The 13,752-nt window shown below is 29.0% G+C and overlaps 1 long non-coding RNA gene across 1 annotated transcript in view; it reads left to right on the top strand.

Annotated features, from left to right (window-relative positions):
• LOC111637292 overlaps positions 1-9,390 on the top strand; it is a 23,968-nt gene extending 14,578 nt beyond the window's left edge. Inside the window, exons 2-3 of the long non-coding RNA XR_002758670.1 lie at positions 8,298-8,386; positions 8,468-9,390. This is a non-coding gene — a long non-coding RNA (uncharacterized LOC111637292). The remainder of the gene's footprint in view (positions 1-8,297; positions 8,387-8,467) is intronic.
• The last annotated feature ends 4,362 nt before the right edge of the window (positions 9,391-13,752 follow it).

The raw sequence follows: 13,752 nt of genomic DNA, 5'->3' as shown, positions 1-13,752 counted from the left end.
GTTCTGATTCGTCTGTGATAGAAAAAAACAATTACCATCAACATTGTTGGTTTGTTGTTTAAAATACAAAATATCTACAGTATTATTGATATTTGTACAGCTATATTGTATAAAAAAAAGTTACTATAAGTGGAAAATAAAGAATATATATTACTATATAAATAAAGTATATATATAAAATATATATTAAAATTTGACAAAATTATTTCTGAATTACAGAACTCTCCAAATTATAAAATTGGAGGAATCAATTGTTTTGTTTTCATGAAATGTTTTAAGATCGTTCACATCTCATTATCAGATTGAACACAACTAATTTCTTTGTATGTTTGAATAATTTTGAACATACAATGAATTTCTTTGTATGTTCTAGGTCAGGGGTGGCCAACAGTTTTTGCTCCCTGGCCGAATTGGAAAGAAAACTTTTTTGTTGGGCTAAACCAGAGGCTGCCCTAGCAAGATTTTGAGGTGGTGCAAGATCTCATTCTGGTGTCACCCTGTAGAGACGAAATTGTACATAGAGATTACAGATATCCAATTTTTACATTATTATGCATTATCAACATTCTACACTGTACTTAAGAGCATTGTAATGGAGCATTAACTCTAAACACACAGTTAGTTGTTGACCTTTTTTTTTATTTTTAGGCATCAGACTTTTTCGTCGAGATATTCGGACTTAAGTAGCTAATACTGAAAGATTAATCACGGGCCGCATAAATTCATTAGATGGGCCGTATGTTGGCCATGCCTGTTCTAGGTGCAAAACTGTTAAGTATTCAATCTGATGATATAGGAAAGGTGTCAAGAAATGTTTAATTGAAAATAAATAGTTGTGTAGTAATTCTTTAAGTTATGAAATCTTTAAAATTCGAGTGAATTTGAGCCTTTGCTGATTCGTCTTTAAGACAAATTTGTACTGAAGACAGGTGAATGCAGTTAGAAAGTGAATGAATTTTAAAGATCTCATTCCAACATTTCTAAATTAAACATCATCAATATTAAATTTGTGACATTTTTAGAATTCATAACTAACATGTGCCATTTAATTTACTTATAAAAACTATTTTTTAACTGAATGAACTTATTAAAAATCAAAACTAATTTTCTGTTTAATTGTTGAAATTCTTTAAACTTCTCACAAGAAAAATTTGGATATTAATAATAATAATAATTTGTAAATTCAACATGTTGTTATTGTTCAAGTAAAAAGAAATTTAATTACTTTTTGATTTAACATTATATAAATTATCTTCTCCTCCTCCTCTTCTACATCTTACTTTCGTATTGACAGAAATTACATTTTAATTAAACACATTTTACGTATTTGTAATTAAGAAACTGGTAGTAAAACATTTTGTTGTGCGTGAGGAATGCATAGTTTCAAACATTATATGTCTTAAGGTAACAGACCGCTTCAAATGTCAGCCATTAAAAATAAAAAGAAATGCTAATTCAACAGTACACAAAATCAAACTGAAACGAGATGTTACTACTACACAAGAAATTCAAAATAATCAAATATATAGCATGTATATATATTAAAAATGCTTTGCAAACTTATCATAAAAAGGCAAACATATTAATAATCATACAAACAAAAACTTAATTTCTTTTAATAACTTTTTAACTGTAACTTTATATGTATGAATTGTCGCTCTCTATACAATCATTCAGTCTAAAAAATTTATATTAAAACATTACAATCTGGAATGAAATTTCAATCTGTTGGATAATTTTTGTTAAACAGAATTATCATCATCAATTGTAAGGAGATTTATCTTTGTTTTTTAATAAATGTATATTAAATAATATTATATATATATAAAGTAAAATATTTTTGTATTATACAGTTAGTTATATATGTATATAACTTCGGCCATAAGGTAAGGATTACCATTACTTCCGATGCAACCGTGTCTATAAATGTTGCCATTTATATCATATAAACTGCATATATATATATCACACAAAATTCCAACGTATATATTTCGACTGCATTAGAATATTTTATTTACAACGGAATCTAAAATTCCTTGCAATAAAAACCCAAATGAGAAAATCTTACTGGCTGATAATGGGCAATTTTTCAAAAATCACAAGTATTTAAATACAGAATTCATTTTTAGAAATATATATCCGAGATGGTACGGTGATACTTTTTGCAAAAGCCATGTTAAAGGTTAATAGCTTTTTTCTTTTTGGTTCCGTCTTTAAACATTTCAAGCAAAATTTTAGGTAAATGAAAAATAAAATTCTTGCCATTCTGTCAAAGTTCTCCTAAACTTAAGGAGCTGTTCGTGTGATGATTGTGAAAAATTAAACAAAATGATTAAAATGCTTGCTGCTTCATCAGTTCTTCAGCAAAACTATAAAAGGAAACATTTGTTGTTATAATAAAAATATTAATGACAACAAAAATAAAAATAAACCTTTGATTTAATGAATTAACACACAACAAATATTTATTAAAGCTCGAGTCTCAATGTATGCATAATCATCATATAAATAGCTTCATTTACATGATGATTTTTGCAATTATACGTTGAAATTGACTATTCTGTAAATATTTTGAATTGAAACAAATCATTTTCAATGCTATAAACTTTTTAATTAATTCACTGTATAAATTAGCAAAACTTAAATACATTACAGCAACAAACTATGAAGTTATGAGAACCCAGCATTTTTGATCATCAATTGCTATTACATGAAAATCCATTAAATCAAAGATTTTCCACATAAAAAAATTAAGCAATATAAAGTAACTACAGTGGTACCTCAGGATACAAAATTAATCTGTTCCGAAACTGAGATCGTATTATGAAAATGTCGTAAGGTGAATCATTTTTCCCCATACGATTATATGTAAAACCAAATAATTCATTCCAACACGAAAAATATACTCAAATTCAAGCTAAGTAATACATNAAATATTTTATTTATAATTTTCTTTCCCTTTTTTGTGCTTCTGAGTGCTTATTAGAGCGTGGGCAGATACATTTAATCGATCTAAAAAAATATAATACTGTATTTAATCAACATTTAATTCAGTTCTTCGTTACTTTATGTTCTCAAAGATATAAATTTCAGAAACTTTTTAAATTTTTTTCCTCCCAGTAGTACTAAGAGAGTCTTTTTTTCATGCTCATCGTTGATTCGTTCAGGTCCACAATAGGGTAGTCGCGTGGTGAATGACAAAACTCGACATATCCGAGTCAATCTACCCACGAAAATTTCAGCCAATAAGCACTAAATTTACTATTACTCTTATATCAGTATCGTGCGTGCTAAATTAGCATTTCACTTTATTCATTATCGTCCATTTCCACGAAGAACTGGATGGAGTACTCAAAGTATTGTTCCGTCAAGTTGTAAATATCATTTAAACTCATTTTAATTTATGTTTTTGCAATTTAAAAGGACATTCACACCAATTTAACTTAATTATCCAATAATTTCAGTCCAGCTAAGTATTAATATAGCGCTTAGAATATGATGCTTACAATGGAAATCAATCGTAGTCAAGAATGGTTCGTTGGGATAAAAATGGTCCTCTTAAAACACTTTATACTTGGTTTGGTTTTTATAGGACAAATGGCTGAACGCTTCCTGACAGTTCTTTTATGGGAAACTGGCCCCTATTAGATGTTACAAATGTGAATAAAACCCAAAAACTCCACGTGGTCAGCCTATTGCTATAGCGCGAAGCCAAAACCAACTGCCAATGTTTAGTGGTTTTATACAGTAGTGGGCCTTCATACGAGAAAAAGCAAGGTGAGGCTGGAAGTGTAAGAAGTTGAAAGAATTGGATCAATAACGAATGACAGAGAAGCTGTTAGCCTGATATCGTGTGCGCATTTTATACGGCATTCCCATTGGAGTAACACAAATAATTAACAGCAGAATTATAATTAAAATATTCTTCATTAATAATGTAAAAATTTCTTTGAGCTTTAAATTGCAATATAAGTCATGATGCAACTCTCAGATTATTAATTTTAACAAAGCATGTAAATACAGGACAAAGTTGAGTTCGAGAGTGTCTCGCATCTTCAAAACACCGAAAAACGAAGAAATCTTTTCAATATTAATATACATATATAGAAATAATGATGATAAAGCACAGATTGTGATGTGATGTATCGCTTCCATCATTAAAAATCGATGATGAAAGTGATCCATGAAGGTTCTAGTTAATAAAATAATGGATCACAAAATTCATTCAATTGTACCGCTTTAGTCACTAGAATCCTGGACAGATGGCTTAACATTAGGGAGACCCAGGATCAATCTGGGTGGCCTAAGAATGTTTTCGTGGACGGTTTCTCCCGGATATAAAGCCACGATATGTATGGGTTAAATTAGTTTTTCTATCTCCATAATTAAATATATCAGTTATTAACCAAAGTAGCTCCAATGTGGGCCTGACTGAACCCATAACGGGTTTCATAAAAGGCCCTCTTAGGGACCACAGTTTAGTAAAAACAAGAAATTTAAAAACAAAGTAGAAAATTAAGTCTAAATTAAAATTTCAAAGAATTATTACTTGATGATGATTATGATGAAAGCCTACTTTAATTGTTACTTAATAATGTAGCCTATTATTTTTATTAAATACATAAGTTAAAAATCTTGTCGTTGTCATAAAAATATAATTAGGCATTATCATATTATATTACCCATTAAATTAAGGTAGCTATATAAGGACGATGCCCTAAATATGTCTATTCAGTATTATAGTTTATATATATTGAAGGGAATTTTCAGAACTTATACAAAATTTGCAGTGAAACCCGTAATTCATGCCCTTATTCTGTCCTTTTGCAGGGCACTCGTGTTTTTTTTTTTATACATATTGTGCTGAGGGAAAATACGCGCTTTTGTCTTTAAATTGCAATTTCTATCCAAAAAATAAATTCACCAAACATATAAACGTCAGTCGAGAAGTCTTTTGCGATGGAAAATGGTGTCAGAATTTAAATTTGGGCTAAAAATATCGAAAGAACATTTACCGCCCTCTGTTGATAAAAAATTCAACTAGTGATGTTTTAAAATTTAACACTAAAAAATGTCTTTTATAGAAATATACAGAGAGAAAAAAATTGTTTACATTTAATTTTAAAAAGTTGATAAATTTTTAATCGCCTCTTTTAGCAAAATAACAGCGCAGGTACGCACAATTTCCAATCTGTATGTTAAAGTAACTGAATCACGCAACACGGCAAAAATAGGTCAAAGAACACACTGGATTTAATATTCACCAATAACTCGGTAGAGAGAGAAAAAAAATCACTGCAGCCACTTCTAATTGTTTCTCGTGTTATTAAAATCGCGGCAAGGATGCATAAAACGTTTTATCGATCGGTAAAGTTACCAGTTTTCCGTCCACATCATTTATCGATTCGATTTGGAACTTTTCCAAACCACGTGATTACGGAGTGACGTAGATAATCGAGTCGCAATTTTAACGGTCGTTTTTTATTCTTGTGACTACTACTGACGGCGCTACAGTCGATTTATAAATTCAAATTGGATTCTGGTGTTATCGTCTCGTCTTTGGTTATCTTTTTTATGAATGGTCACTTTTTTATTTCATTGGGCTGCAATTTGAAAAAATTGTAACCTATAAATTCCCAATGTCGTCCGTCCGTCCGTCTTTCCTTAATCTCGAGAACGGAGTTACTCGTAGATAGATTAAATTAAAGACGAGCCCCCCGATTTTTACATTTTTGTACTCAGGGACCTTGGAACGTCGAGAAATACCAAAAAAATTGGGTTTATTCTATATATATATATATATATATTGATGTTAGTGTGTGGGGGGACCACGATGTTGTTCACTCAATTTGAAGCTTAACTCCTGTGCTTTTAGTCGAAAATTTTTTAAATTTGGCAGGGAGGTCTGTATATTTATTAGGAGAATTGATGCTATTCAATTCCCCTAATGTTTTTTCTCCCAGTATTTCTTCTCGTGATTAATGCACGTGTTCTTTGCCTTAAAACTTTCCAATTGCTGTCATAAAACCAGCAAAACTTATTGTGATTCATTGGTTAATTAAACATATATTTCGCAACCTATCATACATGTATTCTGAACTTTAGCTATTGTGATGTGGGGCTACAAATGAAGAATTCGATACGCTCAATAATAGTTTTAATTGTTATTGATATGTTAACGTATCCTGAAGATAATTACAGTACAATTGTGAATTGGCTTTCATTTTAAACGTAGTAGTTTCTAAAATAACAAACCGGAATTACAACTGCAATTTGCATGATTTTTTTTTTGTTTTATATCAGGAAAATTTAAATTGCAATTGTTCAATTCGGACATGCACACAAACGTGGAGAAATGCAAGTCTGTCAGACGGAATTTATAGTTAAACTGGGTGATGTTTTCCGCGATTATTGATGTTTATAGGTTAGAAAGAAACCAAACAAATGCGTCAAAACTATGGAGGAGGAGGATAGAAGGGCAATTCGATATTTGTACAGTTAAACTTTACTGTACGTCCACTCAATAATTACACACAAGAAAAAAATGTCTAATACAAAAAGTACATGGAAATTTGATATTTATAAAATGCCAAGCAATTTAGCTGCAAGACAGCCGACATTTTAAGTATAAAAATTACACTGCAAAGTGTAGCCATTTTACATTCGACTGTTTCCACTGTAATCCTGCTTATAGTCCTTGTGATTATACCGTAAACGTTATAATTGCAGCATATATCAGTGACTTTTACCTAAGTCATCATTTCGTCTAGATTTATCTACGCCATCTTAATTACGAAACAAAGGTTCTTCGTGTTTAATCTTCGTCCAGAACTACAGGACATATATATATTAGCATACAACCTAATTACAATGTGTATTAAACGTCAATCTGACGTCACTTCATGATTTTAAACAAAGAGCTAGTATAGAAATGTCGTCACATTGACGTCAGTGTGTATGCATAAGCGAAAACAAATGGAATTATCTTGAATACAAGTAGTATAAGTTCTCGTTTATTGGAATTAATAGAATTTAAAAATTGCTGATTTACATTTAAAACATTTTTAACACCTAAAATAAGTTAACAATATTAAAAAATATATGAAGTAAACACTGATCTGTACTATAGAATAGGGGATATCATCAAAAAAAGCTAAAGTTTATCACCAAATTACAGATTAAAATCAATAGCCTTCATCTTTCATCTCAATTTATATTGTTATTAGACAGTTTGCCCTATAACATTCATCATAGATGTTATTCATGCATCTTTCTCTAACATATAATTAAATCCTTGTCATGATTCTGCAACTGACTGTATAATTAAAGATGTGTTTGTACTATAAATTTGTCTTCCCACTTGGTAGATTTACTTTCTATAGTATAAAATTATTTTTAAATTAAGGATTTGTCTTTATCATTTATTCCAACTAAAATATTTTCTTTTTTTGAGGACAAACACTAGAGTAAATTCTATGTAAAGTTTTAATTTCATATCAATTTCAGGTATGTCCTTGAGAATATATACTACTACTATAGAAGTTAATGAGGTTTCCATTTCTAAACATCCACAAATATGGGACATGAATACAATTGAAGGGTATAATGTCCACACCAGGGAAGGGTATATGTAAAAACTTTGTGACAGATTGCGATGGGATGTGGTATCAGGGAAATTTTTGAGAATCTTTGGGATGCCATCATTCTACTGTTTGAAATAATTTTATCAAAATCATTACATAAAAGTGATTTTGATCAATGATCATGCAAAGTTCTATTTATGTAAATGGTTGCACTTTGGAACATGACTGTCATGATTAAAACAGGATGAATAAATGATGTTGATAGTCCAGTGTTTTAGTAACAACTCTTCATGTTCCAAAAAGCATAGTTGCATTTTAGTAGAAATGCTGTACTAAATATGATTAAAAATTGCAGTCCTGCATTATGATGATATCACAATAAATAATTGCTCATTTTGTAATACATATTAAACTTTCCATTATAAATTACAGTATAAAATACTAAAGATAGTAAAGTATTTGGCTTACAGGTTTGGCTTGGATAGTTGGGGTTCTACTGCATTTATTTTTCAAATTCAAGCTTTCTACCTGACAGAGGACCATTTAATATTTGTTTGTTAATTTACATAAAAAATATTTTGGATACATACAGATTACATTCTTCTTTTATATTATGAGAAAATTAATGTACAAGAATAAATTTGTTCTGCCAAATTTAATTTCAGTAAGACTAATAATTACAGTAGATTTAAAAATTTCATACTTTTGCAACAGGTAGGATTTTTACAAGGTATCTGCATCCCTTGTTATGATTTACTACAAAAATTAGTTCCTGAAACAAGACTAATGCTGGACGGTTGTCAGTAAGTATTATTATTATTATTATTATGCAAGTTTTTATTAGTAAAAACAGTTTTAATAAAAATAAATCCTTCTTCCTTTAGAAAAAATCTTCAAAAGTGGCAAGAATTAGCCAACCAGCAAGAAAATAAGTAAATTAATGTGGTTTTTGTTTTCATACTTTGGCATATAAATGGATGAATATCTGTTTAATTTATTGTTAAGTAAATCTTTTGTATGATTGAAGAATGGTACAAAGCCAAATCGTAATCCAAAAATGGCATTTATAAAATATTTAAAACTACAAATAGCCAAATGATATAATGATATTTGGAGTAATGCATAGAGAATAAGCAAATTATTGTATGAATCTCATATCTGCTAATGTACATGCTGTTAATTTGCCGGAATTTGAGGAGTCCGAAAAAGTATACATACTCTTGTTACTATAAGAAAAACAGACCATGCAACTGATAAAGAATAATAATTATTTTAATTTGTTGTGGCGACAGTCCTCGGATTAAAATCTATTTTTATAATAAATAAATAATATATTTATTATAAGTGTCTGTAAGGCAAATTTTATAGCAGTGCCTGAAAATATGAGATTTTGAATGCTGTATGGATGAAGTAAGAAAACAATCAACTTTCTACATAAAAGCATGCCAGGGGCAGTTATTGTGATTTAAATACTACATTTTAATGACAACAATCATGTTAAATGCTCCCAATAGACATCTTAGTTGGACTGTCTTTGTCTTCTGATCAATTTGGGATGTCTTAAATGGTTTTAAATCTATTTATCGAATGATCGTGTAATTATTTTTTAAGCTGTTATGAATATGTTACATAATCATTTGTATTATATGAAGTACATTGTAAATGTCTGTACAATTGTTCTGATTCGTCTGTGATAGAAAAAAACAATTACCATCAACATTGTTGGTTTGTTGTTTAAAATACAAAATATCTACAGTATTATTGATATTTGTACAGCTATATTGTATAAAAAAAAGTTACTATAAGTGGAAAATAAAGAATATATATTACTATATAAATAAAGTATATATATAAAATATATATTAAAATTTGACAAAATTATTTCTGAATTACAGAACTCTCCAAATTATAAAATTGGAGGAATCAATTGTTTGTTTTCATGAAATGTTTTAAGATCGTTCACATCTCATTATCAGATTGAACACAACTAATTTCTTTGTATGTTTGAATAATTTTGAACATACAATGAATTTCTTTGTATGTTCTAGGTCAGGGGTGGCCAACAGTTTTTGCTCCCTGGCCGAATTGGAAAGAAAACTTTTTTGTTGGGCTAAACCAGAGGCTGCCCTAGCAAGATTTTGAGGTGGTGCAAGATCTCATTCTGGTGTCACCCTGTAGAGACGAAATTGTACATAGAGATTACAGATATCCAATTTTTACATTATTATGCATTATCAACATTCTACACTGTACTTAAGAGCATTGTAATGGAGCATTAACTCTAAACACACAGTTAGTTGTTGACCTTTTTTTTTATTTTTAGGCATCAGACTTTTTCGTCGAGATATTCGGACTTAAGTAGCTAATACTGAAAGATTAATCACGGGCCGCATAAATTCATTAGATGGGCCGTATGTTGGCCATGCCTGTTCTAGGTGCAAAACTGTTAAGTATTCAATCTGATGATATAGGAAAGGTGTCAAGAAATGTTTAATTGAAAATAAATAGTTGTGTAGTAATTCTTTAAGTTATGAAATCTTTAAAATTCGAGTGAATTTGAGCCTTTGCTGATTCGTCTTTAAGACAAATTTGTACTGAAGACAGGTGAATGCAGTTAGAAAGTGAATGAATTTTAAAGATCTCATTCCAACATTTCTAAATTAAACATCATCAATATTAAATTTGTGACATTTTTAGAATTCATAACTAACATGTGCCATTTAATTTACTTATAAAAACTATTTTTTAACTGAATGAACTTATTAAAAATCAAAACTAATTTTCTGTTTAATTGTTGAAATTCTTTAAACTTCTCACAAGAAAAATTTGGATATTAATAATAATAATAATTTGTAAATTCAACATGTTGTTATTGTTCAAGTAAAAAGAAATTTAATTACTTTTTGATTTAACATTATATAAATTATCTTCTCCTCCTCCTCTTCTACATCTTACTTTCGTATTGACAGAAATTACATTTTAATTAAACACATTTTACGTATTTGTAATTAAGAAACTGGTAGTAAAACATTTTGTTGTGCGTGAGGAATGCATAGTTTCAAACATTATATGTCTTAAGGTAACAGACCGCTTCAAATGTCAGCCATTAAAAATAAAAAGAAATGCTAATTCAACAGTACACAAAATCAAACTGAAACGAGATGTTACTACTACACAAGAAATTCAAAATAATCAAATATATAGCATGTATATATATTAAAAATGCTTTGCAAACTTATCATAAAAAGGCAAACATATTAATAATCATACAAACAAAAACTTAATTTCTTTTAATAACTTTTTAACTGTAACTTTATATGTATGAATTGTCGCTCTCTATACAATCATTCAGTCTAAAAAATTTATATTAAAACATTACAATCTGGAATGAAATTTCAATCTGTTGGATAATTTTTGTTAAACAGAATTATCATCATCAATTGTAAGGAGATTTATCTTTGTTTTTTAATAAATGTATATTAAATAATATTATATATATATAAAGTAAAATATTTTTGTATTATACAGTTAGTTATATATGTATATAACTTCGGCCATAAGGTAAGGATTACCATTACTTCCGATGCAACCGTGTCTATAAATGTTGCCATTTATATCATATAAACTGCATATATATATATCACACAAAATTCCAACGTATATATTTTGACTGCATTAGAATATTTTATTTACAACGGAATCTAAAATTCCTTGCAATAAAAACCCAAATGAGAAAATCTTACTGGCTGATAATGGGCAATTTTTCAAAAATCACAAGTATTTAAATACAGAATTCATTTTTAGAAATATATATCCGAGATGGTACGGTGATACTTTTTGCAAAAGCCATGTTAAAGGTTAATAGCTTTTTTCTTTTTGGTTCCGTCTTTAAACATTTCAAGCAAAATTTTAGGTAAATGAAAAATAAAATTCTTGCCATTCTGTCAAAGTTCTCCTAAACTTAAGGAGCTGTTCGTGTGATGATTGTGAAAAATTAAACAAAATGATTAAAATGCTTGCTGCTTCATCAGTTCTTCAGCAAAACTATAAAAGGAAACATTTGTTGTTATAATAAAAATATTAATGACAACAAAAATAAAAATAAACCTTTGATTTAATGAATTAACACACAACAAATATTTATTAAAGCTCGAGTCTCAATGTATGCATAATCATCATATAAATAGCTTCATTTACATGATGATTTTTGCAATTATACGTTGAAATTGACTATTCTGTAAATATTTTGAATTGAAACAAATCATTTTCAATGCTATAAACTTTTTAATTAATTCACTGTATAAATTAGCAAAACTTAAATACATTACAGCAACAAACTATGAAGTTATGAGAACCCAGCATTTTTGATCATCAATTGCTATTACATGAAAATCCATTAAATCAAAGATTTTCCACATAAAAAAATTAAGCAATATAAAGTAACTACAGTGGTACCTCAGGATACAAAATTAATCTGTTCCGAAACTGAGATCGTATCATGAAAATGTCGTAAGGTGAATCATTTTTCCCCATACGATTATATGTAAAACCAAATAATTCATTCCAACACGAAAAATATACTCAAATTCAAGCTAAGTAATACATTAAAAAAAATAACTATAGTAAGGAAAACACTGAAAAATGCATTTTGTAGTTGTAAATGTATAAATAACCATAATAGAATAATAATTGATTAAAAAAATGTAGTTTTATTTGCACTTTACCTCTGAGGATAGACGACGGTGGAGGTGTAAACTGGTGGCAAAAGAGAGGGAGAAGTGAAATGATACTAAAACTTAACTTACGTAACAATGTGACAATAACTTAAAAATAACTTAGAAGAGATAAAAAAATTATTATTGTTTTATATATATTTTAATTTTTATTCACTGCTTTTTGCTTTCTTTCTTCACTTCCACCAGCACTTTCACTGGATAGAGGTCGCTTGGTAAAATATCTATGCATAGAGGTTTGGCTTTGCCCACTTTTTAAAATGTTTCTAAAATGACTTAGGCAAATGTCATTACTCCGAGTGGCAATACTGCCAGTGTGAACCTTTTCGGGATGTTTCTTTTCAATAAAATCAGTCACTTTCTGATAATACCTCAAGATTTCCTTTATCGAGATCCTTCCACGACGAAGCAAACATGTGGACTGAGACCAATGAATAGAAGTGAATAAAAAATGGCGCTGCGAATTAATGTAATGTCATGTGGTGAGTTTTTGTTCGTATCGTGGAGCAAAAATATGTTTGATTTTCATGTCGTATCCTGAAAATTTCGTATGATGGGGCATTCGTATCCTGAGGTACCACTGTATTTAAATCATACATAAAATTACAAAGAGAAAATAAATTTATTTTAATTTTTACTTTATCTATTAAAACAACTTCACTTAAAATTTACTACTATACTCCTTTAGTTGTAGAAACCAAAAAATGAACATTCTGTTATTTGTGTGTAAACTTTGTTCATTATTTTTTGAATCACTGAACATATTTTCTTATTTTAAAATAGGAAAAAATTATTTTAATATGAAAGTAGACATATGGTTGGAATATTGAAAAATGGGGAGGTAAATATTTTATAATTTTAGTAGATGTGTGATTGTAAATTGTAAAATTAATGTAGTTATTGCATATTTACTAGTGTAGAAAAAGTATTTATGCCTTGTTTAGCTTGTATGGAAGAAAGCCCAATGAGGAGAGAAATATTTTAATTTCTGAAATGCATCTGGAAAAAATAAAGTTGTTGAATGGCTAGTAATTATGGAGTCTGTGGATTTGATAATTCCTAGAAAAGAACAGTGTTTGAACAGGTTATGTATTAAAGAAACAGAATAGAAGCAGAGGATAAATTATTTAACATATTTAGATTAATCTACATTATACAGGATGGCAAAAAAAGCACATACAACTTTAACTGAAAGTTTCTCTGTAAGAAATAAAAATCAGAAATACTTAGTTTAAGTTATATATTAAGGCAACTCTACATATTTGGTATTTTCTGATTGCTAAATAATTGTCTTTTGATAAAGTGTCTGTCATGTGGCAAGCACATGCACACACATACACACACATGCTTATTTGCCAAGCATTGATTCATTGTGGGAATTATCAAATGTTTGTCCAAGATTTGTTTCCTTTCGTTCAGCATAATATATCAATGAG

This window comes from Centruroides sculpturatus, unplaced genomic scaffold, assembly GCF_000671375.1.
Source record: "Centruroides sculpturatus isolate CEXI.00-Female unplaced genomic scaffold, Cexi_2.0 scaffold1084, whole genome shotgun sequence".
NCBI classification, from domain to species: domain Eukaryota; kingdom Metazoa; phylum Arthropoda; class Arachnida; order Scorpiones; family Buthidae; genus Centruroides; species Centruroides sculpturatus.
The sequence above is the reverse complement of the archived record's forward strand: the minus strand, read 5'-3'. Positions and strand labels throughout refer to the sequence as shown.